General features: G+C 45.3%; 1 protein-coding gene across 4 annotated transcripts in view; it reads left to right on the top strand.

Moving 5' to 3' along the window:
* Positions 1–22,107, top strand: part of TNS3 (tensin 3) — a 196,302-nt gene that overhangs the window by 8,632 nt on the left and 165,563 nt on the right. The window lies entirely within an intron of this gene.

Here is a 22,107-nt window from a genome sequence, read left to right as displayed (position 1 = left end):
TGGCATGGAATAGCCTTTGGCTAGCTGGAGTCAGCTCTCCTGGCCATGCTCCCTGCCAGCTGCTTGCGCACCTCCACGCTGGCAGAGTCTGGGGAACTGAAAAAGCCTTCACGTAGGGTAAGCACTACTGAGCAACAACTGAACCATCAGGGTGATTGGACTGGATGATATTTTAAGGCCCCTTCCAACCTTTAAGATTCTGTAATTCTCTGTGGTTCTATGTTGTCGACATCATCCTCCCACTAAATCCAAAACACAGCCCTGTACCAACTGCTAGGGAGAAAATTAACTCTACCCCAGCCAAAACCAGGCCAGGAGGACAGAACAAATGTGCTGTTCAGCATCTTGTTTCTGTTGCTCCCTGTTCTCTGTCACCGAGCCACAGAACACTAACAAAGAGCCAACTGCTAATGCTTTTTTGTCAGTTATCCAAGCAATCAGAGCCAACAAATGCTTTTTTAAAGTAATACACTCTCAGAAACTAATGCAAGTTGGGGACTTGAAAGAGCAAAAGGTTTTCATTATGTTTTTAAAGCAAATGTCAAACATAAACTCTTTTTCATGTCCATATAAGCCCAACGGGCATGGAATGCCTGCTTCCTGCCAAATCTGGTATTAACTATGGCTATCACTTAGGGGGAAATTAAAACCATTTGGGTCTTTGTCCTTGAAGGCTCCCCATACGATTTATGAAGGCTCTCTGTAGATTTATTGCAGTGTCAGTTCATGGGGTTTTAGTGCCTATATTCAGCGTAGTGCTTCAGCAACAGGCCGATCTTGTTGGGGTCTTGAATGCAGTGGTCCAAAGGCTTCATTTAAGCATATGCACAGTGGCACCAGGACCTAGACACTGGAGTATGTGTATTGCACCCATCTGTGAGCCAGAAAGAAACACGAATCAGAAGATGGGGAGTGGTCGGTCTCTTGTCCCAAGTAACTAGTGACAGGACAAGAGGAAACAGCCTCAGGCTGCTCGAGGGGAAGTTTAGATTGGAGCTGAGGCAGAACTTTTTCCATGAGGGGGTTGTCACACTGTGCCAGGCTGCCCAGGGAGCTGGGGGAGTCCCTGTCCACGGAGGGATCCCACAGCTGAGGTGCTGAGGGCTGTGGGTTAGTGGTGGGCTTGGCAGGGTGAGGGCAGTGAGTGGGCTCGGTGAGCTTAAAGGTCTTTTCCAACCCAAATGAATCTATGGTACCAGAAGAATAACTGCATTCACGTGAAAGTAATGACTGTAAGAGTATCACTTGGCTTCTCCAGTGCCGTGGCAGTGCTAAGCTGAGGAGGCCCAAAATCCCACAGGCCGGTCTGGTGGGCCACCAGCTGCTCCAGGCCGCCGTGCTTGGGACTTACAGGAGGAAGCTAAGCTTTGCAGTTACTTTGCCACAAAAACATGTCTTCTGTTAACTTCTTATGATGCATTTTCACCTGTAACTTTTCCCTGAGTCAGTCCTAACCTACTTATCAGTGACTTCTGGGTAGGTTCAGTTGCATCAAGTGTGTCCCAACCTGGGTAAAGAAGAAAATCTGTTGTCTCAACTTGAACAAAACTTGCAGGATTTTAGGGTTTGTGGGTTGTGGTGTTTTAAAACCACTGATCTGAAGGTAAAAGCTGTTGTTCTCTGCACTGTGGAACCATGTCAGAACAGTATAGGGATAGCTTTTGTTTCCTCAGCCCTCACTTGGAAAGAATTTCTGTTTAGGAATGCATTTACACATGTAGCATGAAGAGTCTTAGGATGTGAGGGTCTACACAAAAACAACACTGACAAAATCATAGAACGCTCAGGGCTGGAAGGGACCTCTAAAGATCATCCAGTCCAACCCTCTGCGGAAGCAGGTTCACCTGGAGTGATGGGGTAGCCTCTGTGCCACCAAACCATTTCACTTGGCTGTTTTCCCCACAGAAAAAGGAGCATGTTTTTAATGTGTCAGCTGGGATCAATGAACTCACTAAACATCCATAAAAGGAGAAATGGAAGAATACTGTTTTGAAAGCAAAGAGGTGTTTTCCATATTCATCTTATTTCTCCCTTGCAATCCATCTTGAGAGGCCATTGATGCAATTAATGGACCAGAACCAAGCGCTTGGTTTTGTTGTGGATGGCAGAGGCTACCTTAGAAGGGTGGAAGCTGTGCCTTCAGCAGCTCTGACTAAGATTCCAGCAAGCCCAAGGGCTTTGCAGCTCTGGTGAAGTTGTCCATGTAATGGTATTGGACTGCCATTCAAAACTCAACAAACCTGAACAGGTTTCGGCAACATCAGAGGGTGTTAGATGGAAAAATGAATTACGTGACATTCACCAGAGAACAGTATTTTCAGTTTCAGTTGTTTAAAACTCCTTTTAATTCAAACTCAGATAAAGTTAGCTGCCAGGGACTGGCTCACAAGATTAAAAAATACCATCTAAATGTTTTGCTAAAACATGGAGAGAATGAGAAAACACAATGAGAATTATTAACTTTGCTACAAGATTGTGCACAAAATCCTTTAAAGTGTTACAAAATACCCTGTGGATTTATAGAGGTGTAAATATTCATATTCTCTCAGTTGCTTCCACATACTGTGGAAATTTTCATTAAAAAACATTAAACTTTGTCACAAAAAGTAAAAGCAATACATAAATAAATAGCAAGAATCCTTATTAATGCTACTGCAGTTGCATTTTGGTGCTTTTTCCACTGTTTTGACCAATTTTCACCATAATGTAGCTAAAGATCTACTTAGCTGAGTTATTGCCTTCAACATGTTTCTATCTCAGATGTGAGATAAGCAAATCTGGCTTATACCTCTCAAACACTAACAGGGCAAATATGAAAGATGCATTTCAGTCTGTATTTACCTAGAATAAAGATTTGAGTTGGGAGTTTGCGGTATGAAACTGGGATCCCAACTTGAGTAAGCTTCAGTTCCCAGAGATTTGTCACAGATAAATAGACTGCTGGCTGCTGGATTCTTGAAAATTCTTTTGAACCTCTGTTTTTGGCTAACGGTGGGGGGGAAATCACATTTTGCCCTTCCTGTAATAAGTCAGTAAAAAATCGCCACGAGGCATTCCTTCTCTAAAATCCTGTTGGCAGTTTGGGCCATTACACAGAAACTGGGAGCCAGGGTTGAAGAAGAAATGTTGCCAAGAAATCTTAAAAATAGAAAGCTGAAAAAATATTACTGGTGTCACTGGAAAATTTACACTTCTCATTATTTTCATATTGTGGCCTTAAACGCTGTGAAAGTCAGAGTGCATTGCAGGCATTCTTCTGAAAATACTTGCAGGTTTAAGAAACACTTGCAAGCTGGACACTGAGCTGTGGATCATGTTCTCTGAGATGCTAAGAAATCTGTCTGCCCTCAGTATATAAGGTAAAATTTAGAAATCATGCTACATAGGTGGTTTCCCACTGCCACTCCACCCCTTATACTGTCCTTTTACCTGAGGGGATAGTTGGGTTCTGGAATGCAGAGGATTTTACAGTTAAATCTCAGTTGATCCAATTATTAATACAGTTTTCTTATTTCAAGGAAAATAATTTTTCTGTGAACTGCATTTTAAAAAGAAAACACAAAAAATCACCCTGGAAAAAATATTTAATATGAAAATAATTGCAATTCTTTTTTCAAGGGTGTGCATTTTCGCCCTCCACGCGACTTCTGCTTGCTCCGGGTAAGCTATTTTTCATGTGTGCTCTTTCTTGAAGACTAAATACTGATCTAACAGAACGTAGGAGCTGCAGAACTGTTCAGGGTGTTCAGCAAGACACATACTGACTATTTACTTGTTCATGCTTCCATTGAAGATAAGTCCTTAGTGGATGTGAGAATGGAATTGGTGAGGAAAAGAGGGCCAGTACAGTGTTAATGCTTTGTTAATAAGATGGATTATTGGCCTTTTTTTTTTTTCCCCCTGAGGTTTTTGTGTGTTTTTTTGTTCATTTTGTAGAAACTGTGATGGTTCAGAGATTCAGTATAGAGAAGAACAACTGAAGAATAATAGAGTCCTTATAGGGACCTGATTTAGCCTTACGCCGTATCCCTTTTCTGTGCTCAGTCCTTTGCATGAAAGAAAGGCAGTAGTAGTGATTGTAGTTTTTAGTGGTGGCAAAAAAGGAATGTATCACCGAGTGACAAAGGAAGATCTCTGCGTTGAGCCCACGTGTTTCCTTACATATGTTCTAGATTTAGCTTACCTATTTGTTTCCTAGAGTATATCCCAAGTCGTGTGGTGTATAATGTCTACACTGAGTAGGAATCACAAATCAGAAACCTTAGCATCAAGGTGTTGGATTTTACATCTTAAATGAAGCCACAGGAGAGGCCTATTCTGACTCTGTCAGAGTGTATGTGGTTGGTGTTGGGGATGCAACGGATTAGAAATTCATGTACCTTTGACATGATGAGTTGTTGATAATTACAGTAATTCTGAAACCCATTTCTCCATCCTCTGATGCCACCAGGTAAGAAAAACTTTATGTGTAAGAACAACAGACTAAAATGATACTTGCAGCATTGGTTAATTCTTCATCTACCCTTCCTGCTTGATTGATGGCTTACTCTTTTGGAGAGGCTAATTTTCAAAGGTATTTAACTTAATGAGCTGAGACGCCAACATCCAAAACCACGATCCCCAAATGTCCCGGTAGAAGGCTGCGTTGCTGCTGGAGGGGGCTGGACTTGCTTAGTGCCTCCTTCACAGTTTTTGCAGTTTGGCTAGATCAAATAGCTCTGGTAGTGTCTAAATCGCTAGTGTGATGGCTCTGGGGTACAGCATTTGCTTACATGGGTTAGAAATTCTCACACAACCTTTGTGCCCAGGAGGAAGCTTCGTTCCTTTGGCTGAAGTCACGCTGTCCGTTCCTCAGACACACATGAGATTGCGGGATTGAGGAAGCATACCATACCCAGTGTAACCTTGTGTCCTGGCCACTATATTAGGGTGACTGGAAGAGCACCTCAATGTATTGACTGGAAGATAGTCTCATGGGCTGCTGGACTATGTCTGTTTTGAGGCACTCTTACTGTGATGGGGGCTTAGGGACATGGTTTAGTGGTAGGCATGGCAGTGCTAGGTTACTGGTTGGACTGGATGTTCCTGAGGGTCTTTTTCAACCTAAGAAATTCTATGATTTCCATCACTGACCTGTTTTTATTGACTGGAAAGATTTCATGCAGGAACCTCATAAGAGAAGCAAATGCCCTGGGGAAAAGGTACAAATCTACATATGAGATTATAGCCTGGTAGTTTGGCTGTTTTTGTTAAATAGCATATGAAAGTATTTAGCTGGGACCTGGCATCATGAGCTGTGGAATACTTCTGGGCCCAGTTCTCACAGCTGAGTATTGTGCAGAGTGTGGGAAAAACGGAAACCTTGCTGTGGAGAGAAGCAGCTTCTGAGCCAAATGGAGGGCATCCCAGACCTCAGACTGACATGCAAGAGGAGGAAAGAGTTGATAATTACAGCATCAGATACGCACAACTCTCAGGACACAGCAGAAATCATAGGCTGCAAACGTAACTGGCAGAGTGCACCCAGCAGTGAGTTCACAAGGACACGTGTTCTCGCTGTATGGGCACCGTGAGACTGACTGGGTTTAGTTGCAGTGCCAACCGGGAGGAGAGTTCAGGCTTCAGAGACAGCACCATGCTGTCCATTGCAAAAAGTGCAAAGGGCAACTTGATGTCTTGCTTTCTGACAGACTGAAGAATAAACCTGCAGCAGCAGCTTGGTGCTGTTCACTGCATTTATTATCTGTTCCTGAAACATTGTCCTTGGGAGATGAATAATCAGTGTCAGCCAGGCAGCGCTCTGGCTTTTGCCCCCGTCTTTCTGTGCCTCGGTGCATGTTGCACACATTCTCCCAGTGTTGTGACTGTCTCACAGGACAGGTGTTTATAAAGGGGCAAAAATCATTTTCAAGGAGATAATTCTCATGTTTCAGCCTTTGTCAGACATGTGCAAAGATCAAGAAGGAAATCCTGACTCCTCCAAAGTGGTAAATCTCTGCTGTGGCTGCTAGAGCCCGAACATCAACCCCAGGCCTTTTGTTAGGAGAAGCGTCTCTGCAACTGGCCCTCGCCCTGCAGATGGGTACCATTGTTACTGGTCAGGGTGTCCCTGCAGAGCTGTGCTATTGATGTGCAATGTGCAGTGCTGGTGGGGAAAGTTTTCAGGTGCTGGGAAGGAGAGGTGGGCTGAGGATGCTGTGGTTTCCTTAGAAAAGTGGGAGAGTGGGCAGTGCCAGTGGCTCTGACCCGCACAGGTCTGGTATGAGGGCAAAGTGAGAAGTCACAGAATCCCAGAATCCCCGAACGGTGGGGATGTGCAGGGCCCTGCAGAGCTGCTGCAGCCCAAGCCCCTGCTAAAGCAGGTTCCCCTGGCTCAGGGGGCATAGGAATGTGTCCAGGTGGGTTTGGAAACCTCCCGAGAAGCCTGCACACCCTCTCTGGGCAGCCTGGGCCAGGGCTCCCTCACCCTCATCAGTTTCAGCGCTATAGGGCTGCTGAAGGCTGCGTTAGTCCCTAGTGTTTGTATGCGATGTCACCTGCTCTAACCAGATCCCCTGGCAGTGCCAGATGAAGGGGAACAGCCACAGAAACAAATATGCAAGTCTTCTGTGTGCCTTAATTAGGCCTTGTACCTGGCCATGACAGTTTTATCAGAGAAAAACAAAGGAAAAGGAGCCTCATTGCTGCCCTCCTCCTCCTGCTCGGCGTTTCTCCTCCTGCGATGCACGCACACTGTTTGCTGTAATGTACAAATGCCACGGGAAGTTAGAACAGACCCCTCAGAAACTGCTTCTGGAGATGCTGGGAGAAGTGTCACAGAAAGCATGGGCCTTTGCCCAGAGGTTGCCTGTTCCTAAGAGTTTAGTTTTCAGTGAGGGAAGGTAAAACAGAAAAGATGCTGAACTACAATATATCTGTAAGCCAGAAGGAATAAACACATGCTGCTCCATTTCTAACTAATTTTTATTATAACTTATTTTGTTGTTGTTCAAAATGACATTTGTCTCCAGCAGACTTGAATTTTTAGTGAAAAAAAAGAATAATTTCCTCCCTTTGCAGCTGTTGTAACTGTACTCTGCGAGTTACTACAGGAAGGGTATCTGATTCCTGACTTCCTGATCTGCCTGCAAGCTGATATCTGGTGCCCTCCTGAAACACACGCTTCTGGTTGCAGGTCTGCACAGCCGTGCCTGATTCATGTAAATGAGGTTTATACCTCCAAAGCTGGGAGAGAAGCAGAGGTTTTATGCTTACTCACGGTCTCTTGGCATCGGGAACTGGAAAACAAGCTTGCCACATTCAAAGCCACGTGCTGTCTTAAATTGCAGCTATATTGGTGAATGATCACCCTTCTGTCAAGCGAGAGATTTCACTGATTAAATTACTGATTGTAGCTGTGCAGACAGGCGCAGCCCTGCGTCTCTCAGGCTCTCAGCAGAAGGAGAAAATGATCTTTAACAGACACTACTGTTCCCTCCGCTTTCTTCCTGCCCCATCTGTGTAACAAAGCTGCTGCTTGATCACTCTCTTGACCTTAAACCTTTGGCAACGGGAGAGAGAGGAATAAAGAGAGAGGGTAGAGTAGGGGGAACTCTGAGGTAGGAGGCAGGGAATGAATGATTTGTATGTAGAGATCTAAAAAGAGAGAGAGAAAGGAGATCTTGAACAGGAAGGACCAGAAGTTGGATAACGAAGCAAGAGCTGCAAGGAAAAGTGGATGAAAATTGAAACAAAAATAGCCAAGGAAATTAGAGATGGGGTGGGGAAAAGACAGGGAGAGGGAGCCAAAGATGAAAACACAGGAAGAGAGAACGTACCACAAGCTGCATGAATTTCTGTAATATGTATGTATTGGCTTTGCATTAATATTTAGCTAGAAGTTATGCATCGAGGCCACTGAGAATCTAGCCTTCCTACCTAATTCAGTATCCCAGAAGATGGGTTATTCAACCCGTGCTAAGATTGGCTACTGCTATCTGCCGACTACAGAGGGAGCTCAGACAGTTTAAACCTGAAGGCCAGCTTTTAGTTGGCTGAAGTTTGATAAGGTGATTTCCACTTACGGTGTTAGAGTTGGGTATTGTTTTAAGAACTGTAAAAGATGGGGCTTTCTTAGACAGCAGAGATCTTGATGCACTTGTAGGATCAGGATGAAGCTGGAGGTCAGCACACTTACAATTGTGAGAGTGTAAATGTAAGTGTAGGAAGGACCTCTGAGCACAGCACCTTAGAGTGGAGATGCAAAAACAAAAAAGAGAAAAAAGTTGTAATTATGAAAGAAACTTAATTCTGTTAATCAGCCGCCTCAGTCTCTGCACTTGCAATTATCTCCTGAAACTTCAGTTCCCATGGCTGAGATTATAAACCTTAGTTATGTTTCTTTCTCATCTGACTTCTAATTACTTATCAGGCAGCACTGAAAGCTATGGGCTTGTCTTAAAGCATTGCTTTGAGTTCACTTGCGTTAATCCTTTTTCACACACGCTTGTGCTTCTGTCTTAAACGTTTGTGTGTGTCTGTATTTGCAGGTGTTTCTCAGTCCCTCTTGTTTCAAAGTGAAGTATTTTATTTAGAATTGCATTGAAGGAGGCAGAATATTTCATGGGAAATGAAAGGATTAAGTAGGCAAACAAAATTTTACTTGGGAAAGCAGAATACTGATTGTAATATATGGCTTTAGGATTGAGTGTCTCATATTCCTTTGTACATCTGTGGAGATGGAGCAGCACAAATGAAATTAGCACGGTACAGCGTAGCAGACATCCTGACATAGACTAGCCAAAAGCCTTTTCTGTGTTTCCTGTGTGATTCCAGGCCGGTGTTTGGTGATCTTTATTGACGTCTGTAAGAAGTGAACTGTATGCATGTGTGCTGGGTCCCCCGTGGTGAAGCTTCCTGTAACCCCTCCTTGGGATGCTCCTGCAGCACTGTTTCAGAGCCCTGGTCCTGCACATCCCATCCAGGCAGCCAGCACCCTCCTGCCCACTGAGGGCAGCGGTGGGTTTTGTCACTCAGAACATCACCTTCTCGTATGAGCATCTGTCGAGTGCCGGTGCTCTGACCAGCATGGGCGGCAGTGGGGATACACCATAAGGCTGTGCTGCCACTCAGTGAGATCTGGGCAGGCTGAGAGCTGGGCTGAGAGCTGAGCTCATGAGGTTCAACAAGGGCAAGTGCAGAGTCCTGCACCTGGGGAGGAACAACCCCCTGCACCAGCACAGGCTGGGAGTGACCTGCTGGAGAGCAGCTCCAGGAGAGGGACCTGGGAGTGCTGATGGGCAGCAAATAAACGTGAGCAGCAACGTGCCCTCATGGGCAGGAAGCCAATGGCATCCTGGGGGCATGAAGAGAGTGTGTGCAGCAGGTCGAGGCAGGTTCTGCTCCCCCTCTGCTCTGCCCTGGTGAGGCCTCATCTGCAGTCCTGTGTCCAGTTCTGGGCTCCCCAGTTCCAGAGGGACAGGGAACTGCTGGAGAGAGGCCACTGTGTCCTCCTGCTCTGAGGGCAGTTCCACACACTGCTGGGAAGGATTCTGAAGTTTCAGACCTAAGCATGTATGTATTTTTCTAAACACCAAAAAGCCATCTCCCTCTCATGCTAGGACTATTTAGGCCACATCTCTTTTCAGCTGTATTACTCCATCCTTTGCACTCACCCTAATTAACCACCACTGCCTAATTAACCACCACTGCCTCTTGCTTCCCTGTATATGCTTTTTGCTCCTTTTTAGCCATACTTTTCAGGGTGACTGTACGTTGGTTTATTTATTTTAACCAACATAAAATAATAAAACCATAATACAGTCCTATACAAACCACCTCTGTTTAAGATAAGCATGTAAATGGGGAAACAGCAATATGAAGGCTGCCCATGCAGAGAACCTAAAGGAAAGCAAGAGCAAAACCCAAACTCACCAGCCAGAACAAGTGCAGTGTCTTTTTCTTAGCCCTATAAACAGCTCCTCTGTGACATGTAGCCATCCTAAATAATTTTGTAACCTGAAAAGCCTGTTTTCTTTTCACCTGATGATTTCTCTGCTGAGAGTGGAAGTGCTTAAAAGAGAAAGTCGGAGATCTATCGGACCACAACCTGAACAGCAATGTCATAAATGTTTGCAGACACAGAACCATTTGTGGCAATTACAGTTCCTGTAACATACCCTGCGTTTGGTTATCCCAGGTGCTGCTTTGTGTGTGACGAATGCTGGCTGTACTGGGGAGAGAGGTCTCCGTGTCTCTGGTGCCACATGCCAAAGAGCCTGACTTTCATTTCTGTCAAGCTCAGAGCCATTTCAAGCTCTGCTGCAGCGCTGCTGAGACTGGGGAAGTGGCTCCAAATGGCTTGCAAGCACAGAGAGAGTCAGCATTGCGTGCCTGCTTTATTCCTCCTTCCAGCCTGCTGTCCTGCTGATTTTTTTAACTTGTAAGCAAGTATCTCCATAAAATAACATATGTCAGCTGTCAGGCTGACTCTGTTATACAGTTAACTGTGACATTTCCCAAGCCTCTACACTGCAGTCTGAAGGAACTGTTGCACACTCATTAATCCCAGGGCCCCTTCCATCCCCTCTCTTGGGCTGCCACAGCCATTGCTTGACCCTAGACAAGTTAGTCTCTGTCTGCTGGTTTCTGTACCACTGTGGTTCACTTTGTAGCTCTTTGTGCGTTTGGCTGGTCCCTGATTCCCCTGGCACTAGAAAAGGCACAGCAAAACCCCGGAGATGGCACGTTCCTCACTGACAGAGAGCGCCTTATCTCACATATCGCAGTGTTCTCGCAGTCCAGAAGAGATGGAGGAGAGACAGAACAGCTTCCCTGCCCTCAGGTGTGCTTGTAATTTGATACAGGCCTCGGCCAACACAATACACAAGCAGGCAGGGAAGGTTTCCTTCAAAGGTCGCTGCTCAGTGTGAACTTCTGCTTACAAAGCAAAGAAAAAGAGAGTGGGAGAATTTTCACTAGTGGAGTTCAGTCAAGGGACTTCATCTGTCTTGAAGATGCAGTCCCAGGTTTTCAGGCAGTCTGCTGTGGTCTCCCTTGGAGGGAGAGGTGGCAAGGGGCAAGGAGCCCTTGTTGCCTGGGAACGGGGATGTTTAATGGAGCCTGGCCATGTATAGGGCAACTGGCAGGAGAGAGCAGGGGGCAAATTTTTTGCAGACTTGCAAAATGGAGAATTGTTGTGTTGATATTTGTCTCTCTTATCACCTAAGGACAATCTGAGCTTTAATTCAGCTCTGGCAAACACTGTTTTTTATGCTCCAGATGCTGAAGCTTGTGCTTCGCCACCGTGGTTTGGTCTGTAGAGAGGCCATTAAATGAATGAATGCCCTTTGGTTTGGGAAAGGAGGAAAAAGAAGCAGTAAGTGTATTTAAAACAAAGGTTTCTATAAGCAGCAAAGTTAATAAAATCAGCTTTCCTGTGTTTTAGTGTCTTGAGGTCAGTCTCCTGAGGGGCCTTGTTGATGAGCAAAGATGTGCTCTCACGATGGTGTTCTTTTGATGGAGGCAGTAGTATAGTTGGCATCCTGGGTAACTCCTGTTCTGAGCAAACCTGAAGGATCTACCCAGGAACAAAGCTGCTGAGTTTAAATACTGCTAGAGCAGAGACTAAAGCCAGAGATACGAAGTAAAGGTGATTCTTTTACTTACAGTGCTAGTTGTGAAACCAAGCAAAAAACCCCCAAACAAACGAACAAAAAGACAAATGCATTGTGCAAAGCCACCGTGGCCTGCTTTCTTGCAGTTAGGGGTTAGGATGTGCCTCTCACACTACAGCTCGCTGTGAACTTTCAGCTTGTCACCAGCACTAAACAAGCACATGCTTTATAGTAAGCTGGAAGGCTTCTGGGAATAAATGAACATCACCAGCCAAAGTCAGAAAAATCTGGCAAACTTGCATGAGGATGCTCTGTAAGAGGCATGTGTAAAAACCTCAGGCTGTTCACGTGACACTGAGAGGTACTTTTTGAGAGAAGTTCACATAAATTCAACACATTTACATCCTCTTTCATGATAACTAAACCTTTTTTTTATAAAGGATATCCAGGTTTCAGGCAAAAGTACTACTGGAGTTTTCATATCACTACAAACATTTAAGTGATTTCACCCTGTTTTAACTGTTCTGTTGATTATTAGAGATAGTAAAAGATTCATCCGCCTTTTGAGGCAGGTGTCATCTGACCCGTCCATCCCTCGGGGAGAAGCACGCTGTTGACTGACAAGCCTGAGACAGGAGTTGAAAGCTCTTGCATCAAAATGCTCAGAACACCTTCAGAAACTGGGATGATTTGGTTAAACATCTGAATGACCTTACTGTAGGAGAAGGGGGTGTCACTGCAATTAATTAAGGGGAAGTCACTGCAATTAATCTCCTCAAGGGGTTGCTTTCCTCAAGTGTCAGCCACAATAATCCCCGAACGCTGCGTCACAGGACACTGTTGATTGCGTCCTTCACGTCAGAGTCACGGGTGTACTGCCAGTGGCTTGCCATGTAGCCAGCTGAGCACAGCTGGTCACTCACAGTGGCTAAATACATGCTGCAAGCATGGGTTTTTTTTCATTACTACTTCGTACTCCTTTATTTTGTTATTTATATCTCCAAGTTCTCTTGATGTTTGTGTGAGTAGAACAAGAAAAGTGATTGGTTTATCTTTCTGTGTGAATTTAAATTGTCTTCTCTCCTCTCAGTCTTTATTCACAGCGATTTTCTTGTCCTGTAACACAGTGATTCCTTCCTCGAAACACTGGCAAAAAGGCTTTTTCAGGTATTATCTACAGAAACTCCAGACCATACAAGAGCTAGTCTTACTGCTAGAATCGGAGTTAATTGACATTACACGTGAATTTAAATAAACCTGAATTAAATATGAAATCTGATAGTCAGAAGTTAATGCTAAAAATGGAATGAAGGGAAGCAAGTTGCAAACTTAGCCAAGGAGGGGGCGTGGGAGTGATTTAAAGTGACTGTGCAGATACTGGCATTTATGGAAGTAAAAAGGCCTGAGCTAAGTGAAAGGGCGGATGTGAAAACAAAAGCAATAGATAGATACTAATGTAATTCTTCATATGCTACCCAGAGTTTATTGGCAGAAAGGCACCCCAGTTTCTGAGGGCCACTGGCCTTGCAGGGCAGGAGGAGGCTAGGAGTGGATCTCAGTTGGGGTGAACTGTGCTGTTCAAAGGATGGGCACATGCATGATTGACAAAAGAAGTGGACACCAGGAAAAGTAAAGCAGGCCCTGTATCCATCAGCTCTAATAGCAACCACATTCGTGGTGATTAAACCTGAAGGGTATCATACAGACAGGATAAATAGTAAATACAGATGAAATAAGGACCAGTACTGATCCCAAAGAGATCAATGGTGACAAGGACAAAAAGTATAACAGGGAATTCCACTATAAATGAAAGCGCTGCTGTTGGTTAAAGGTTACTTCCAACTATAGCACTCTTCAAAATGGATCAATTAGTCACTCCAAAGGAGTTATCCACATGATTTCCTGGTGAGGATGTTCTGAAAAAGGGACAAAAGTTCATATCTCTAAAATTTTGGGAAGTATTTTTATCCTCAAATGAATGATGCAGAGAAGTTACTCCTTCTTTTTGTATAGAGGAGGCAGCGACTGAGGGGATGGAGCTCACGAGTCCTGGCTGTGGGTTACTGCCAGGACAGGAAAGATGGCTGTATGTAGCTGCAAAGTCAGTTTGCTGACTGTCGTACACCTCGCTGTGCATTCATTTCATTCACTGAAAAGTGACAAGGTGCTTTCCATGTAACAATGAAGACAAGGATTTAATACTACCTCGAGTCACTGGCATGGGGATGAACTGTTCCCCCCACCCCCTCGTCCAGTACAGCCTGGGATTAGCTGTAAGCAAATGCTGTTACCTGATCGTTGCTGAACAGGATCACTGAACAAGGGTCTGGTTTGAGTGATTACTGAAAAGCCAAACTGAAATGGTGCTTATTTAATATCTTTGACATTTCAGCTGTTTCATTGGGATCCTGAAATTGCATCGAAATGGTCCAACAAGGCTGCATGGGCCAAGTCTCTGCTAGCAGAAGGAACCTGTCTGTTCAGTAACCTGTTGGAAGTACCTGGGCTGAGCAGCAAATGGGGCACTGGCACTGCAGATGAAACCTGGCCCTGCGATCTAACCCAAGAGAAATACAGTAGCCTTCCTTTGGACAGAGGCATTCCCTTTCTTTTCTTGAGCTGAGTTTGAGGTATATCATTACCAAATGGTGAATGTGAGATCTCCACTGCTGTACCTATAAATCACAGAGCAGCAGTTAGTAGAATTCCCCAGGGCTGCATGGTGTGCACACTTGAGGTTTCTGTGGCCACATTTGCAAACAATAAACGTTATGTTTTTTACCGTGTTCCCCTTGGGGAACATTTTTTGTGTAATCTGCTTAAATGGTACAAGGATTAGAAATGTGTGTGTGTATAAATATGTACCCACAGTTTACCCCCAGGCAGAGATATGAATAAATCATTAAAGGTCAACAGTTGCCTCATTGCCGAGCCACTAGTAAGAGGCTCTCTCCTGATGAGCCAAAGAATTGTGTTTTCGCAGCTCATGTGGGTAACTGACCCGAATGTGACTAAAAAGTCCTCATCAAGTTTGTTACCTAACATATCTTCAGGCATGTTTGCTGCTTATTTTGGAACTTACTCCTAGCAGGCAGCGTGGTGGCCACGGAAGATTCAGATGCTCTATGAAGTTACGGACACAACACTGTGACCTCAAACACAGCGTTTGGTGTGTTGCAAGTTGTTTATGTACGTTTTATGGAGGCTGTTTAAAACAGAGCCTTAGGATCCCACCAGATTACTTTTTCTAGACTCTCTCTACTCCACTAACCACCTTAAGCCTCACTGTGGTGAATGTTAGAAGGAGAAAAACCTTGGAAAGAGCAGTCACAAAAACCTGACTCTGGCAGTTAGGCTGCCACTGTGCATGTGTCTGCTACTGCAGCAGGCATAGGAGCGACCCAGAATAGCCACGTGCTTGAGAGAGAACCAGGAACTCTCCTCATGATAAAGAAAACTGAGATTAATGTGTCATTTGTCACTTTGGGAGCACTGAATTCATGAAAACACCAAACTATTGCAAGGCTCATGACACATTAATCTCAGTTCTGGATAACAGCTTGGAAAGGTGAACTCTCCAGGCTCCCAAAGCAGATGGCAAAGACAAGGAATGAAACGAAGGTTGTTGCGGATGGAGGAGTGACCCAGAATAGCCACGTGCTTGAGAGAGCTTGACAGAGAAATTCCCTCATTGCACAAGAAATGTGAGCGTAAGGTAACGTCCCTTATTTTAGGCTCAGTTCTGTTCTCTGTGCTGAGGAGGGAAAAGCATCTAGCTCATTTCAGTGCTGCTGCTTTGGGAATAATGTGAGGTCAGGAAGATCTGTCAGCCTGTAAGTTTGGCATAGGTCAGCTATGGGATATGAATTTCACTGACACAGGCAAACAAGTAGATGCACCTTGCCTGTGGCAGCTCTCTGTAGGTCTGTCTGCAGCTCTGCCCCTTCAGGGAACCCTGGTTCCGAAGCTGATGGAGCAGTGCTGGCAAAGCCTCTGTGGAGCAGGAGCCTCCTGGCAGCCGGGGAGAGGCCTCTGTGTGTGGCTCGTGTTGTGGGATAGGTGGGATTGCTGTGGTGGCAGAAGGCACCCTTCAGGCCAGCACAAACTAAGGCTGTGCTAGGCAGCTGCATCTGCAGCAGTGGGACAAAAGTGTGGGGCAGCAACAATTAGTGGTTCCCAAGCTCTGCCCAAGCAGTTACGGGCCTTCCCAGGTGCCTGAACGGACCATGCCAGTGCTCCCTGCCAATGCCAGTGCTCCCTGCCGCTTGCTGTAAACATCTTTGTCTCTACTTGTGCGAGAGCTGCATAGTGTATCAGGTAAGTAGGAAGCAGCTTTCCAGAAGCTTCTAGGGGGAGTGCTGAATTGTAAGAAGGCCTTTTTTTGGTTTTGTTGACTACAATGAGACCATATGAGTACCAAAGATGTAATGAAATTGTTAAAACATTCTCCATCCGTGTGACAGATTTCAGTGAGAGAGGGGTTTTTTCCCCTATCCTAGTTTTTTCTTGTCTAAGGCTATGTTGAGATTTGATATTGCACAAGTAGCTAATGTGATCCCCTGCGCTTTATAGTTGCTGCTATGCTCAAAGTTTTACTCTTCTCAGAGCTTTGGTTTGTCTTGTGGAGTTGAATGGATGTCCTGGGGAGATCCAACAGGCTTATTTGTGTGTCTTTTTCACACACAGTAACGCTGTTCCTCAGTTCTATTTTGTTATAGCTAATTGGAAAGCTAATAGCTAATTGATGAGTTATGATGCTGCAACTCTCCTGAAGTCATTGGACAACGAAAGTCCACACCAGACTTGAAATTGGTGTCCTCCCATCTCCCCATATGATGCAAAGTGAGTAGGAATGGACTGTTTTCATTTATGAACTGTGGAGTGTGGAGGGGAAAGGATATGGGAGTTTGAAGCAGCATTTGGTGCCTGGGCCCTGAAGGAACACATCTGCCAACTCACAGGAAGATATCGTTAGAAAAAAAATGGTCTTGTTGCATCTCCCTTTCACAATGCACATTTACAGGTTAGGTTCCAGTCTTAGGACCTCTTCTTTGAATCATGTCATTGTGATTTAGAAAGAAGACGTTGCATTCCCTGAGGAGAGTAACTACCAGCCCTATAATCTGAGTGAATGATAGATGAGTCGTTGAGATCCTTAGTGCTTTTGTCCAGGCTGACATCACAACGAAAGCTAAGGAAGCTTTCTTAAACTGGAGATGGTACGTAGGGCTGTAAAAAGGAGCCAGGCAACAGTGGAGTCACTGGACAAAGATTTGGGCTCCTGGGGGAACAGCCACTGGTTTTATGTATTCCAGAGACATGCTGTGCTTAAGAAGGGATGATTATTAGGAGGCCCTTGGTTAAATAAATTCCTTGTTTATAGTATTGAAAGCTTGCCCCTACGTACCCTCCCATGCTCCTGGGAAGTTCCCATGCAACAGAAGAGAGAAGAAAGGAGTCACCAGAGTGCAGCAGGAGCGATGCACGGAGGCTTGGCACGGCGTGGTACAACATCACGCTCTCGGTTCTCTTCTCTTCAACTTTGTGTAGTCAGTTGCAGCAATTTCTGTATGCTCTGCACTAAACCTCCAGTCATATTGCACTCGGGATATGATACGTGGCATCTGATTCATCATTGCATTGCCCTCCCGTCACAAGTACTGAAGAATTGTGCAAGTGATCCCTGTGTTTGGAACTTCTGTCTGAGTCCAGTGAGAGGAACCGATTGAGCTCTGAGAAGAATAAAAAGCAGCAACTGTTTTACTTTTCATTCAGTGCTGTTTTCTCTGTATCAAGTAACACTTCCCTCACTCAGTACAACCAGACTTGTGTTGAAAGCGTCTCCTGGAGCTGCGTTTTTCCCTGGGCTATAGTAGTGCTAGTATGTGTTACACAAAGCAGCAGTTGTACCATGCATTAGAGGCTTTTCTGCAGCCCTCACAATCTCACTTTTGGACTTGCCCATTGCAGCATTTCTCACTAGTTTCTTTTTAACATGCTTTTTTGTTGTTGTTATTTCAATGAAATAAAAAAGGAGGAACAGTGTAGGAGAACAGCAGGATGTTTATTGGATAATGCTACGTACCAGGCATTTTCTGTTTTATCTCAGGGTATTAGGTATTGGATGACATGAATAATTATACATAGAGTGCTCATTGTAGCATCATATAAATGAGCCTACCTTGAAGCTGCATAATCCTGCTGCTACCTTTTATGCTTATTTTCAGCATGCCTGTACATACTATCCCATGGTGGGCGATGTAGGCATGCCCTTACTTCTGCTCTGCAAGCAGAGACACAGTCATTGATTAGGAAGATGTGGCAAAAGGAGAAAATGTTGTGAATACCATGTGAGATTCTTCCTAAAGAATGAGAGTACCACAGGAGAACCAGATGGATGACAGGCTATCTTCTGCAGCACACCGGAGGGATGGACTGGAGTTACTCTGCATTTCTGTTTTGGTTCTGTACCACCCGAGGGTTTCAGAAGCTTAATGTCGATGTGTGTTTTGTTGCTACTCCTCTTGGGCAGCCACTGGTGCGTTGCTCAGCGGGTTTAACGTCGGCTCTTGGTGCCACAGCGTGTTCCTCCCCACCAGACCCACGGTGGTGTGAGCTGATTCCTACAGCTCGGCACATGGGCTTACATGCAGCCAGTTGGTGTGGTGGCTTGGAAATATATGAAACAGTGGCTTAGTGCCCAAAGTGGACGTATACAGGGGCAGTTCTGTACACAGTGCATGAGTGAGATGATTATTACTCACACAGCCTGCAGCTGTAAGGATTTGTTTTATTGAAAATGAAACTGCAAAACCTACTTACCGGAGAACTTTGCTGCTTTCTGCTGCACAAAAAATGCAGGCACTGATTTTTTATTGTTTTTATTTTTCACTGCCTGCTTATAGAAATAATTTTAAGGTCTGAAGTTCAGGCTGGGTTTGAAATAGTTTCTTGCTGTGCTTTGTTAAGATTAAGCTATCATCTGAGTAAGATAGTTTCCTAGCAATCTTCTCTGAAGCAGAGCAGCAGGCTCCAGGAATTGCCTAACTTGCAGACACACAGAGAAATGCCCCTGGAAGGGGTAGAGTTTGCACATTTTGGCAGTACTCCGAGGCACCCAGTACCATCTTATTTTTGTATTAGCAGGGTAATCCATGAACTGTTTTCTCAGGGAACCAGTTGTTTTGCTTTAGATCAGATTTAAGAAAATCAGGGACCATGAATTGAATATTCTCTCATATAACCATCTGGCCGGGTTTTTTATACCTTATTTTTTCCCTATAAAGTACTTACTGTACAACTTACATTACAAAGTACTCTATCAGGAAGGTAGAACTTTACTGCCTATCTGTGTTACCTTGGGAAGAGGCCTTAACCCATGGAAGGTAAAATGGGATTGCAGCAAAAGAAATGCTGCCAGAAGAACAGTGAGCCTGTAGCATGGACTCAGTGTTTAGTGCTAGTTGTTCTAGCCAGAATACAGAGATGCTGCTGGGGACACATGAAACCCTGTACATTCTGCTGCTGCTGTTTATGTTACATAGCTCTAAGTAGCTCCAAAGAAACAATTATTTTGTGATGGCTGAGGCTGCAGTCAGATGACACATTTGTATTACGTGGGCTGCTCTGGAAGCTTGTGCCGACTGTCAAGGGCCTTGCTCAAGGGAAACGGGGTGTCCATCAAGTGCTCTCAGCAGGAGCATGGTGTGTATCTCCTGGTGTATGTCCTTTGAGTGGTTAGAAACATGGTCTTATGTCACTGTATGTATTTTGAGCACATGAAAGGGTACTGGTTTGGTTTGGATTTGTGCAAAACAGCATGAGCTGAAACGGATTGAAAACCGTTTTTCTGTGCCCTGTTTTCTGTGTAACTAAGGGTCCCTTCCAACCGCTACCATTCTGTGATTCTAACTCCCTCTCCAGGCTCTTGGTTGCTGACAAGTGCAGATGGTCGGTTTGAGCTCAGTGATAACCAAATAAGCAGTCCCTCTTGGTTCTGATTTAAAAGCTTTACTTACCTGGCACATTTACCTCATGCTCAGATTTGGTGCTTCTGCAGGAATAAGGCACCATGTGGAACTGGGGGCAGGTGACCCCCCCAAGTGAAAGGTATGAGTCACTGCCAGCACTCCTTTTGCCCCAGTCTTTGGAACTGTTAAAAGTGTTTGTGGTGTCATTAAAGTAGAAAGCAAGACTCTTTTGCTTAGCAGGTTGGCTTAGCAGCTCTCTCCACACAGCAGATTCCTTGATTCAGCAAGTGTGTATCTGAGATGGATGTTTAACTTGATCATTGACTACACTTCTAGGCAGGTTCAAATACGTTTAAAGCTCTTTTAAACACATACGCAGGTTTTCTCTCTCCCTTCATTCTTAGGAGGAAAAGGGAGGAGGGGAAGAATTCAGAATACAGAGGTGATAATTAGGGGTGCAAACATATAAGAAGATATTGTTTGTCAAAGCCATGTGTTACAAGATGTGAAGAATGTGCAGCGGTGCTGCGCTGCCGATGTGGCAGCAACCCTACATGCTGGTCGTCCTGACACTGAGACTTGCTCTATTGCAGGTAGTGTGCATAAAGAAATACTTCTTTGGCTAGTGTCCTTTATGTGTAAAACTATATGCGAGCTGGTATCTGCATGTATATGAAGCATTGCCAGAGTGCAAGCATTTCAAAATCATATGTCAGAGTGCTAAATCACAGGATAGCTTGGTTTAAAACAAATGCAACAATTTCTGTCTTCTTTCCTTGGGGATCAAGTTTTGAAGCTTTTGTTGGAAAGCTGGAATCCAATGGCCGTGTTGTTGTTGGAATTTTCAGGTAGCCACATGATCAATGTGATGGGGCTGTAGAGGAAAACGTGGCATGTTATGGGGCTGTGGAGCTGCTGATGGGCTGCTACTGCGCACTGCTGAGTAACAGCTTGACCCCTTTCCCAGAGCCCTTGGGCTTGACTGAAGGACACAAAAGTATTATTTAAAAGCCACACATCAGGGTCATGCAGGTGGCTGTGACCAGAAGGAAGTTTCGGAGAAACTGTCTGAGAGAATAGTGAGGTACATGTGTCTAAAAGGTTTGTGACACGTTCTCTTTCTCTGATTGGTACAAAGGGAGATTTAAGAAGTGTTGATGAAGAAAGGATTTTGATTATGTCTGGCTTCTAAATATGCTGGAGCTTTCCCAGTCTTCTCCAAGTAGGACACGAAGCACGTTTAGGACATAGTTTATCTTCGCTCCGTGTTTATTATATTGTGCTCTCTCGGTAACTGTCGTGGTCCAAGCCCAGCCAGCAATGAAGCACCGTGCAGCTGCTCACCCACCCCCTCTCACACCTTCTGTGGTGGGAGGGAAGAGGCCTCCGCGAGATGGGAGAAGAGATGACTAGGGGCACTGTCGATTGAGACAAGTGCAGGGACAGCTCACTGCCAATGATGGTCTGGAGCAAAACACATGCAACTACTTGACTTGGGGAAAAAAACAAGGTCAGTTTAGTCCACTACCAACTAGAAACAGAACGGACAGAAAGTCAAACTAGAGCAGCATGATGAGAAGAACACCATCGTTCAGCCCACTAGGATCTTCTCGCACCCCTCCCCTCATCCTGGGCTCAGCTCCCTGCTCCCCATAGCTCTTGCCCTGCCCTTCAGTAGACCAGGGGGGCAGGGAATAGGAGATGAGGTCAGTCCCTCACCAGTGGCCTTCCTCCCCAGAGGAGGAGGACTCCTCACATCCTTGCTCTCTGCTAACATGGGTCCCTCCTATGGGATACGGACATTAAGGAACTTCTCCAGTGTGAAAGTGTTAGATTGGGCTGGCTGTAAATCTCACCTCTCACAGTACCAGAGCAAGGCATCTATTCCTGTTCAGGATTCACTGCCAGGAGCTTGCTTCTGGATCGAGACACAAAGAGGTTCGTGTCGGTGTGGACACCTCATTTACTGGCAGCCCTACTCCTAACAGCAATGCTCAGATCCTGTCCTCTGTAGTGGTTGCATCCACCTTTCAGGTAGAGTCCCAGCTATTAGCTGACGGCATGATCTTGGTTAGGCATCTCAGTCGTATTAATTCAAATTCCACTTTGCTTCAGTGAGTATTTGATTTTTATTGTTTTTTAATGCAAGGAATGAACCTCAGGTTATGCCTGTTCCAGCTAAGCTTGAGGGTAATTTGGGGGATGAAATTCCTTCACCATGTGAAGGAGATAAACTCATTTCTTGCACCTGGGGTGAGACCTCTGCTTTCTGAAACGCTGAGCAAAAAGAACAGCAGTAGGTCTGTTTCCTCCCTGCCCTGCTCTTGGGCCGTTTTGTGTCACGGGGATTGCGATCCGGAGGACCGTTCCCGGTTTGCGGGTCCAGCAGGAACCCCAGGCAGCAGCTCTGCCCTTGCCCGGGCTCGCCGGAGGGAGCTCCGTTGGGGGCGAGCAGAGCGGCGGTGTCAGCGCAGGCGGAGCTGCCCTCGCACCAACACGTGTGCGTGGGGCTCCCCGTCCCGAGGATGGTGCCGGCACGGCCG

The sequence above is a fragment of the Colius striatus genome, chromosome 5, assembly GCF_028858725.1.
Source record: "Colius striatus isolate bColStr4 chromosome 5, bColStr4.1.hap1, whole genome shotgun sequence".
NCBI lineage: Eukaryota > Metazoa > Chordata > Aves > Coliiformes > Coliidae > Colius > Colius striatus.
This window is presented reverse-complemented; position numbering and strand designations above follow the sequence as displayed.